This window comes from Puntigrus tetrazona, chromosome 5, assembly GCF_018831695.1.
Source record: "Puntigrus tetrazona isolate hp1 chromosome 5, ASM1883169v1, whole genome shotgun sequence".
NCBI classification, from domain to species: domain Eukaryota; kingdom Metazoa; phylum Chordata; class Actinopteri; order Cypriniformes; family Cyprinidae; genus Puntigrus; species Puntigrus tetrazona.
The window spans coordinates 16911481-16923768 of record NC_056703.1 but is presented as its reverse complement, the minus strand read 5'-3'; positions in this window follow the sequence as shown (position 1 = coordinate 16923768).

The following is a 12288-nucleotide window of genomic DNA, read 5'->3' as shown; positions in this document are numbered from 1 at the left end:
ATAGCGATTTGGTCAAGACAAAATTTTTGTATTGAAATGTTGTTTCTGGGTCAACCAAATATATAGACTGTTGTTGTTGTTGTTGTTGTTGTTGTAGTAATATTATTATTATTATTATTATTATTATTATAAGATCAGCACTGAGAAAAACAATGCAAGTTGCCAATCAGAAAGCACACAAACAAACTCCAAAGTAAATTAAGTTTTGGAAAAGGAACAAAGGATTCCACTTGAAATTCAGCCAAACAAAGGACAATGAACTCTGGTGTAAATCCAATTTTAAAACTGTTTCAAAGATTCCGAACTTCAACTTGATGATATATTTACCCTTACAATTATTATAATATGTATTTATTTATCATTGGTTCACACGATTCATTTAAAACACGCACTAATTCAGAAACTAAACACTATGTTCTAAAACCAATATAAAATACACACATGCATGAACTCTAACAAGCTCTTGGGAATTTAGCAGTCTCTCTCAAGTCAACATCAAACTTTATCTTGGTAATATGTTTACAGTAATTGTAATATGTCAAATTATTCTTTCTAAATAGATAGAAATTCAGCAAAGAATAGGTTCACGTTTCTTATTTTATCATCTAGTTTAATCTTCATTGAAGCTGCCATGACAATTATAATGACATTACTTATTTATACTTCACACACTTTTCCTGCTCCTGCATATTCATTTGACTTCATTTCCCTCCTCCATCGAGGTTGTGTCTTCAGGCTTCATGGTGTCAAATAATTTTGACAGGCAATGGTAAATGGTTTCATTTTGTTGCCCTTCTATATAAATGCACTATGCTCAACTCTGTCTACAACTTCTAAAATTCCCGCTGTTTCACGCTTCAAGGCTGTGTGTCATTTTTGATTCCTCTTTATGTGCAGGAAAGGCAATATTTCTAGGGCGGGCTCTCCTTCTGTTTTGCCCATAGACTTTTCAATCAATCAAAGGCAGGCTTTTTTCCCACTGAAGTGTTCAATAATTCATCGGACTCTGGCTTAGGCCATAGCTGATGTTCTGAAAGAAGAATTGCAATGAAGAGAAAGAGGAGAAGAGTGGATTGCATTTTGGGCAAATTTACAGGCCGCAGACAATTAAATGTTGCTAAAAGGGCCCAAAGTCTCATTGAGTTCACACAATCATGTTTCAGCAGAAACTATTGAGCTGCTTCATTAAAAGTTGTTTTTCATTTATTTCTTTCTAATTTCATTCTGTTGTTTTCATTATGTACAATTTTTATCAAGGTCCCCCAACCAAAAATGGAAGAAAACAGTAATAAGACACGTACAGTAATATGTACCCAATCCAAAGATATTGATAACTAAATCAGACATAAAACACCACCAGTTTATTGAATACAATATAACCCTACTCAAATCTTTCGAAAGAGAAACGATCCACAACACATACAAATTTAATCCCTTATTGGATGTAATTTGTGACTGCGTCAGAGTGTACCTATGCATCACTGCAGCTCAAAAGCAGCATATCAGCAGCTTCAGCAGTCTGTGCACCCCTAATGACAAAGTCCAAGGGAGGAAATCGGAAAAGTGAGACACTCCCAGATGCTGTTTAAGCAGTTCTGCTGAGATTTGAGGACTCATCTGGGGCAACGCTTGCCAACGATCTTGCATATCCAATTAACAGCACTGCACAATAAAAGTCATGTTGTGGCAACAATTCTGTGCTTAGACTGGGTTTGAATGGTGCATGCAAAAATGTGCTTTTCCTGCTTGTTCAAGAAGAATCTGGGTGGTCTAGGCTTACAGGTTTTTATGGGCCATGTGTTTGCTTTAGTATTATTATATCAACTCTGCATTAAAGGTATGTGTGCATTAGGGAAGGGATGATACACCTACCTCCGGATTCGATACTATTACAATAATTGGGTGCAGATGCAAAATGTAAAAACACTTCATGATCCGATTCCAAATCTCCTCTTGATCTATTTTCCCCCGATTAATCCTTCCTCTGTGCAAATGCATCTTTACAACTTTAAATCTTAAACAAAATTGGAGTTTATATGCTTTTTGGTTTCACGATTCAATTTAATTACTATTATCATTATCAACTCAATGGCCCGGTTTCACATACGTGGCTTAGCTTAGACCAGGACTTGGTCTTAGTTAAATGAACATATTTAAGCAACTTTTACAAAAATGCTTCGGACGAAAACATTACATTTGTGCATCTTGACAGAGAACAAATACACAGACATATTTTAAGATATGTCAGAGCAAGATATTTCAGTTGAGACAGAATATCACATTCTCAGCTCTCAGTATTACCTCACATGGCTACGTTTTCATAGACATTTTAAATCACATTTATTTGGTTCAAAATTTACCTTCTTTTTTTATTATAAAATATAATTTTTTCCCCTCTTCATTATTGAAAATTGATTATTACTGATGAGATCATAGACAATAGCAGCTTTAACAGGCTGCATTCAAACTAATGCACAGATCTCTTTCAATATACAAGATGTTTTACTCTGCTCTAAAAACATAACTGAAGGTGTGTGCATCAGTTTCTTATAAAAGCATTTATAAACATAAGTGCATTTATCCGCAGCCTCGATCAGCCGTTTCAGGACAAACAAACAAATTACACGTGAAAGTCAGTGCAAGTTTCATGCAACTAATAGCACTGCATTCCAAACATAGTAAGTAACAAAGCACATCTGAAGAATATCTAAAGTAAAACACGGCAGAAAGATGTACACAATATCAGTTTGCAAGAGTGTCACAGCGCAAAGTCTGTGCTATGATGCTAAGTGCTATGTTCCATCTCAAAAGTACAGATTACCATCCAAATATCCAAATTACGACCTATGCTCTCAATGTCAAATTGATTAGATTATTGTAATGCCTTGTTGGGTGGTTGTTCTGCATGCTTAATAAACAAACTTCATCTGGTCCAAAATGCAGCAGCTAGAGTGGTTCCTATAACTGGGAAGTATGTCCATATTAGCCTAGTTCTGTCAACACTGCATTGGCTCCTTATCAAACATTGGATACATTTTAAAATCTTGTTAATTACTTAAAGCCCTGAATAGTTTAGCTCCTCAATATTTGAGAGAGCTCTTATCACATTATAGTCCTGCATGTCCTCTGCATTCTCAGAACTCTAGCGGTTTGATAATACCTAGAATATCAAAATTGACTGCAGACGGCAGATCCCAAACTCTGGAACCATCTCCTAACACTGTTCAGGAAGCAGACACACTCTGTTAAAGGATTGTTAGGTCTTTACACAATCTGACATAACTGCTTTTAATTTAACTGAAAATTAAGTGCTGGGCGCCAGCCAGATGAGAACTGGCTCCAACTGAGCCTGGTTTCCCCAAGGTTTTTTTCTCCATTCTGTATGGATGGGGTTTTGGTTCCTTGCAGCTGTCGCCTCTGGCTTGCGTGAGTTGGGGCACTTACTTTCTAGCGATTATCGTTGATTGTATTTCATAGACCATTTCATCATTATAACATCCCTATCATTGTATTCCTATTTGATACTGTTCAGTGCTTTGATACAATCTGTATTGTACTGTGTATGACATGTATCAGAAGGGGCAAGTAAAAATAAGACTGCACAAAGGTCTGGTTGTTATGGATGTGTAAAGAAGGCAGACAAATTGATAACAAGGTTTGCACAGATGAGCATGGAAAGTAATTTGCAGAGGAAACAGGTGAGTATATAGTCTTTAGAGAGTCAGTGACTTCAATCTTATCTTTCTAGTGTGTGTTCTTGTAGTGCTCTGCTATGTCATTATTATTGGTTGATGAGGTGCAGGTGTGACCAGTTAGAACTCTGGTAAGGGAGATCGCTGTGATTTGGGTGGTGGCAGAACCTGCCAGATCTGTGACAGGTGTTATTTTAGTTTATTTTAACTTTTTTCATTTCTTGATACAGGCTTAAGTCTGAAAAAGTGTGAATAGAACAATTCAAATATTTCTCAGCAATAGCCATATTTGATTATTGGTTAAATGCATACACATCACTCTGACAAAGATAATGGGTTTAGACTAAATGCAACACGTTTTCCGCTTTTGCGCCATGTATTAATAAAATGTGTTTAAATACCCACTTACACTCTTTTGCACTTCAACACTTTCTTTAAAAAGTGCTACTAGATTAAAATTGTTCCTGATGATGTAATAATAGCTGTTAAACACTCAACAAATGTTTTAAGCGCTTAAACTCCTCAGCATTTTACAGTACTTCAAACAAGTGCTTCCTGAAATCCAACCCTTAAAAAGGCCAAACTCAACAGTGAATACAATTACTGATCTATAATAAAACACCCTGACAAAAGTGCTGCCATCCAATAAAATGCAGCAATATGCAAACCATAATTAATTGATTATATACAATAAACATGATTACAGATATAAGGAGCATAATAAAAGTCACAGTAACCACCACTACAGTTAATAAATAAATAAATAAAATGATTTAGAAGGCTAAATGCTGCCATGTTTGCTTGACCAAAAAAATAAAAAACTATTCCTCAGTCTCTATTTATTTTATTGCAGAATGCATACTGGCCTTAGTCTTTCAATTTATGAAATCAGCCCCAAAAATTCTGCAAAAGCTAGAATATATTGAGCAAATCATTCCCAAGGAAGCATTCATGTTGGCAGTAAGTACTGATTTGTTGCCAGTGCTGAGATCACTGACAAGTTTGCTTAAAAACATTTCTGAGAATTGAATGCATTTTTATTATAATGTGTTGTAACCTAACTGTCAAACCGTTTGCAATCTGGACTAAACCAAACAATGTAATATTTAAATTGTCTCATTGGCATGATTATAACACAGATGAAATCTTTTTTTCTCTTTCTAAAAATTATTTTAGATAATTAAAGTAGTAGCACATTTCAGGCATATAAATTATGTGCTATTTTATACGTCTTTAAAGATCTTATGATAGGCATGCCAGACAATTACAACTACTTTATTGTAATGTTCAATAATGTCTACTAATGTTTACTAATGTCATCATATCAAGATAAATGGCAGTCATAAATGAGTTTGGATCCAGTTTTGTCATTCCAAATTTTTCAGGCTCACTTCTTCCTATCTGTTAAAATATTCCTTATCAGGAACAGTAATGAGTTGCTCATTGTCCTGACTAAAATTAGATGAGTTCATGAACCGTTTAAACAATCCATGGCTCCCAGGAGAATAATCACTTTAATACACCTGCCCTACTGCTCAGGTGACAGTGACCTTTGGCTCTCCTTTTCTGTTTGAGGTTGATGTGAATAAAGAGAAAGAAAGTGCCAGGAAATGACTTGGCTTCATGCATGTTGTGACACTTTCAGGGGGGTGAACTGTAGATGAACTGTAAATTTAATTTAAATGTGCATAATGAGCTTAATTTGCCCTTAAGCTGGTGCATAATTTGACACCAATGCTTGTTCATAAAACAACCTATGCAGTGATGCCAGACTGGAAGAGTTTGATTGAATTTGATTGGAAAAAACATTTTCTTAAAAATCTGAAATGAAACTAAAAGTAAACCTCTCCGAGAATTGAATTATTTAAAAAGTATAATACATATTTAATCCTAACTTTATTTGACATTCAAAAATTAAATCTGTGGGTTTTTATTTTTTCATAGATGCCCGATGGCTCACACCAAAATTCTCCTTATCAAATCAGGTTTCCCACAGTTAGTGGTCATGCAGAGAGAGGCACATTGGACTACTGCTTCATTCTAGTTTGATGGATGTGTGCCCAGGAGTAACACAGAATACATGTACATCAGATGTGTTACTTACTCTATTATAGTTGTTTTACAAACTTTAAAAGAGCATATGAAGTTTTAGCAGCCGCAACATAAGTAAAAAGATTTCCATTTCACAACCAAAAATGTCAGTTTACATCATAGAACGTTAACTATAAACTTAATAAACTTATTTAATTAAATCAGCAGAGAACTATAATATATGCTTAGAAGATCTTGATTAGATTAAAACCAAGCTATTCAGGACAAATTTTTAGACGGACAAACATGACCGGTGTACTGCGCGTCTCACGCAAGACACGTGTAGAAATCCATGCAAAGTTAAAAATGTTTAAACGTTTAGAAAAAATGTCACAAATTTGTGGAGGTTTATTCCTTTTCACTGCATCTGTTTTTAAAGGCAATCTGTGTTGTTGTTTGTCTAAATAAATTGGGTTAATTTACAATTAATGTAACAAATAAAGTGGTTAAAAATAAATAAAAATCTATTGTTCACTGTTTTAAAAAAATATATATAATTATTGATACCGAACGATATGGACCATTCTATCATCTATACATTTTTGAGTTATATCACCCAGCCCTATCTCTGAGCACCCTGTTAACAAAGGCATGATATATTATCAGCGCCATCCATTATGCTACTGCAAACCAAGACAGAATAGAAGGCGTTTATTGTAATATTATGTATTCTGTACTGTAATGTTTTCTCTCCTGTGAATGAGACATGAGGTAATCTGAAAGAACTGCATTCAACCCTCCACCATCGCCATCTCTCATTGTGTCGTGGGTTAGCCTGTGGTCTTCCTGTGAGCGTTCACATATTTTGGAGGAGATTTAGCTTCGCAGAGTGATTATGCAGAGAGGATGGGATCTTGCATAGCCCCCCAAAATTGCCTACCTTATTTTAAACTATAAAAACATGTTCCTGCTATTCTTTTTGCGTTACAGAGATTTTTCGACACTTGGAAATCAAGCTGATTGTTAATACACTTGTGACCATTTACTGGAAGACGGACAACCTCTAGGTAACTAATATGGCAACTCTGAACCTAGGTTGTGTACAGTGCTCCTCTTAAATAATTACATTAGCTAGCTGTTTAATCATTTCACTTGATATTATCAAAACTGAGAAAACATAAGCATAATTAACAGACCCCACTGTAACAGTCATCAAATTCATGAGATCACTCAATACATCGCTCATGCAGAAGCACACATCAGCAAGATCCACCGATTAGCTCAAACATCAGTTTATCCTATAATCATAACTCAAGAGAGAGGCTTTCAGTGTCTTAGCTGTGTGACATTAGATCTCCACTCTCCTGTTAATTTCTTTTTAGCGCTGTCTAATCCTGAAATCCATGTTCCTCAGTGGAAAAATTACAAATAACATTGCAACTCTCTAACAAAAAAAAATCAAGTCATTATTGTTTCTTTAATATTTGCTCACTTTCAAGTGTATGTTTTTCCAGAAACACGCATCAACATAATTGAATTGCCTTTTATGCGTTTATCAAAATAAGGTGGTGGACTGGATCGCCGCGTTTGAACACGTTTCTCAGGATCAAACAGAATGATTGCGGACCAACGTAATACAGTGCTACAAACTTGTAGCTTTGGGGGAGTCTCAGTTTTTCAGGTGGAGAGATGAAGAAATTGAATTAGACGCCCAACGATTTTAAACCCTTAAGTCACTGCAAGAACAACCACTGGCTTCCATAAAGCTCAAAACACCTCCAGTGTAGACCTATGTGAGTCATGCATGCCCATTCAGGTAGCTATGCTGTTCACATTTAGTGTGTGGTTAAAAATGTGAATCTGTACAAACTGTTATTATTATTCCCTGTAATATACAGATTTTAACCAGGAGTACCACAACACAAAACATGCTAAATCAAAATGGGGCCTAGGAAATTAATCGTAATCATAATAAATAAGCATGGGCAAACCTGCTCAAATCATCCGAGCTCCGTTGGGTCTAAGTATTCCAGTAACAAAATCATAACTCATGCCTACATTATGTCGATCTCATTTAGCAGTGTGACATAGGGTAATGTGTATTCCATTCAATCGCAAGCCAGGAGCCGCTCTTGAACTAGTATTATCAGCTGAAGTGAAAAGAGAGGCATATAGATAGTTGTTCTCTGTCTTAAATCCTTAAATTCTCTGTCATATATATATATATATATATATATATATATATATATATATATATATATATATATATATATATATATATATATATATATATGACAATTATTGTAATAGTTAATATAACAATACCTGGGCCAGGGTCCTTTACACATCATTCACATCAGACTAGTTTCCAAAATTACCATTTTTAATTACCTATTTTTAAGTGGGTCACTAAAAAGAAAAGGAAAAAATACCTTTTGTAAATTAAACAAAAAAATGCTTTGTAATAAAACACATTCATGTATGCCAAATCAAATTTAAAATTGGAATTTACATAATCTAAATAAAATAAAAATGTTTACTGTTTGAAAGAAATTACAAAACAGAGAAACCCCTTTTAAATGTGAGTTCTTTCACTTCGTTATATTTGAGACAACATTTCTGTGGTAAGGTTCAATCTTTCTTTGAGATAATTTATAACATTTATGAAACCATTACAATAAGAAATCACTATTAAGACTGTCACGGTCTCAGTCACCAGCCTAAAACTACATCTTCCAGCAGCCTGTCTGGTTCACACCTGCACCCTGTTCCCAATCAGTACACCTGTCACTGATTCACTAGTCTCATCAGCCACCTCACCCATTCAGTCACCAGATTACTAATTACAGACACCTGATTCCACTTACCTGCATTATATCAGTCCACTCACCTCAGTGTCATGCTGGCTGCTCTCAAGGTTGCATACTTCACCTCGAGCTCTATGCACCTTTCTGGATTCTCTTGGCTCTGTGTCCCACTCCTGCCTTCAGCTTCTTCCTAAAATGGCAGAAGATAAAGAGTGTTAGTTCCTCAGTTTAATGAGCTTGTAAAATATTTCAGTTTGAACTTGCTCTTCTGCCTTTCTCTTTATTTCTGTTTAAATAAAGAAGCTTTGAACCGTTCATCTTGTATATGCCTCTTTCTACCCAGTTGTAACAGACCCGGAAAAGCCGTAAACATTTTGACGCATGAAACTAACATGGTTACTACGGTGTTTGTTTAGCAAATATTAGCAAATTAAATTTTAGTGTTGTAAAATAGTGTTAACTTTATCTTCCTCAGGCGTGAAATAGAATGTGTGTGTGTGGTAATACTTCTACTGTTGCAGACAGTTTCATGTTATAAAGCTAATTTATACAAATAAATGATTTGCTAATCACGTTACAATAAATATGACTACTTGGTCATAAATATAATTTTTTATGACCTCACAGACTTCAATTATTTATAAAGACTCTCAGGTCAGAATTTAATTAGTTTTTTTGTCCTAAAAATGTTTTAAGTGAAATGTAAACCTTTTGTTGTTACAAACTTGACGTGTGTTAAAATGTGTGCTCTCCCAGGCTCCAGCCATTGAGCAAGTTCAAGTGATTGCTTGAATACTCGGCATGATTGAGGTTATGGGTTCACGGGCATTACCACTCACAATAAACCAACTCTGCTGAATCACCCATTTAATGGCTAAGTAAATTGTTGAACTTTTAATTTTCTTTGCACTAGATATTAATTTCCAATAAAAGTGGCATAATATTTTAATGTCCTTGGCTGCAAGGTCAAGTCAGACACTACAACGTAATTAAGATAAAATTAATAGAAGGCATTTATGACTTAATTTGCTTCTGTTTAATTGAAAAATATGGCCAGATTTTATCCTCTAGTGCCACACCATTGAACAATTTTTTTCTATTACTTGCGAGAAGGGGAAAAAATACCTGTTCACTTCTAGCCTCCCCTTGATTTATATTTTGAGTAGGTTCATTTCAAGTTACCAAAAGTTGTTGTGTAATCTCTTCAATTTGTAATGTTCGATACAAATTCATACCATTTCTTATGAGCTGATTGTATATGTTGTGTTTTTAGGGCCTGGAGAAAGCGCTCCAAGCAAATCCTTATCATACATTTTAGTGCAAAATACAGAAACTCTGTGAGAAATGGGCATCTGGGGGATATTACAGTCGAACTGCAGCGTTATATGACAGAGTTGGTTACTGAGGTCTGAACGGTGCTGTTTTGCTGAAACAATTCTTCTTTAAAATATATCAGCTTGTTTTGACCTTGTGGTGTGGATACGCAGATAAGTCCAAAAAAAAATCTCCAGAGGAGAGCAGTCAGAGGAAATCTACAGCCACGACTGGCCATAAATTTATCACAGTATGAAGTGAGGAAGATCAATTATTTAGGTCGTTGGACAAGGCCACAATGAATAAAAGGACGAGAAGAAGAAACGTACAGTAAGGGTAGATCAACTTGAGAAGAAAAATGGTAAAAAAATAAACAACCATTAGCAAACATGTTGAAGACAAATGAATGGGATACTGCTAGCCAGAAATGAGATCGATACAAACTTGAAACATTGAAGGAGAGCACACGCTGTTTCTGTGATGACTAACATATTGTTATCCGACTTGTAGTGTTTCATTATTACAGAGAGTGCTAACAATGTCAGTAATAGGCACTCAGAAGACTTTCTACAGTGGCTGGATCTCTCAAGCTCATCCAAAACAGCCAGTTTACTCACACGTTCTATATGAGGTTCAAATTGGGGGCTGACATAATTAGTGTAAAGGTTTGACTCCAAAATTCATTTCTACCTGACTCTAAAGAGGGAAGTGAGTAGTGCTCCACAGGCTGCTTTTTGATGGGCCCGAGGTTATAAAAATGTCATTTCTACCCCACAAGGTGGCTTGCGGGGAGCCATGATGACAATTAATTCTCCTTCTGGTTATGACAGTGACAAAATACCGCCTGCTTCAAGCTTCATCCCCATTTGGAATGGAAATAAGCTTCCCTCTCGTTTGCTACAAGAAAAATGATCCTCTATATTTATCTTATAACTTCTTTTTTCTGGGGAATTATATGAAAGTGGGTCATGTGATGAGATGATTAACCATTAAACGTCTTTGTATGGGTTATTGGGAGGGATGTATAAAAAAAATGTGGGTTAAACTATTTATTTTCTCTGTCTGTGTTAGTTAGCAGTTATGAAGTGTGTGTGTGTGTGTGTGTGTGTGTGTGTGTGTGTGTGTGAGAGAGTGTGTGTGAGTGTACCTGCCTCAAACTGGCACCTAGCAGCATTCAATAACACAAAACTGAATAAATCTGATATTCGTACTGTCAGAATGGATTCAAGATAAGGGTTTGGAACAGCATTTCAAGTTTTGTATGTCAGATAAATTAGCTTAGAAGCAAACCAAACATTTTTTTTCTGTATTCCCACAACACAGTGTAATTGATTGGTGCATCCCAAATTGGTCTGTATCACAAGACGGGAGGTATGCCAGCCGTCACACTCAATCAACCTCTCTGCATCTGCAAATGTCAAAAGAAACATGAGGTGAATGGAAATGCCTGGAAGACAAAAACCTTTACCAGTAACCTACATAGGTGCAACAACTGGTGAGCCGTGACCCAAAAAGTTGGATTTGTCTTGATAGACCGCAGAATTGTAAATAATAAACTGTATAATTGTGTATATTTAGGACAGCACAATTAAGCATGTCCACTTTTGTAAGGGAGAACATGCTTCCTGTATAGATACTAATGTATCTGTCACTTATTAATATTAGTACTTTATTTATTACATGTGTTGGACTGGTGAATCACACTTTTTTATGCATTTACAAATTGACAGTTTTTCACAATTTTGCATAATTTTGTGGTTCATGGTAATGTTAAGGAACAAAGAAAAGAGTACTTTCCCCGGTCATGACTTACCCTCATGCTGTTTCAAGTCTGTATGAGTTCATTCTGCAGAAAACAATATTTTGTGAAGAGTGTTTACTGAATTAAATCTACAAGAAAAAATAAAGACTTTCTCAAGATATCTTTCATGTTTCAAAGAAGAAAAAAATTCAAGCAGGATTGAAATGATGTAAATGAATATTTACATTTTGAGTGAACTATCCCTTTAAGGCAGTGTTACAGCTTCAATGATGATAATGCATTCATAGTTTTACAAAAAAAGTAAAGTTAAGTAACTTTCATCAACATTATTCTCATGTTGTTTTGTTGATTTTGACCAGTGCATATCTCACTATGGAGTAATTAGCACTTCACACTGATGCATAATTATCATAAAGATGGATGATACGACAGCAGTGGGTAAAACAATTTCTACAAAATTGTCTTAGATTTAATTATTTAACGGTCTGTCTGGATGGAATACTGTGATGTGTTTATATTCATAGTAACTTACAATATATTGGTTCTTATGAAACAAATATGTTATTTTATAAAGACATTTATATGATTCATTAAACATGAAATTATCTTACTAAAGATTAAATTCTTTTATCAATACATTAATTTCAAAATTACACTTTTCAGAATTAACTAAAAGCCTTTC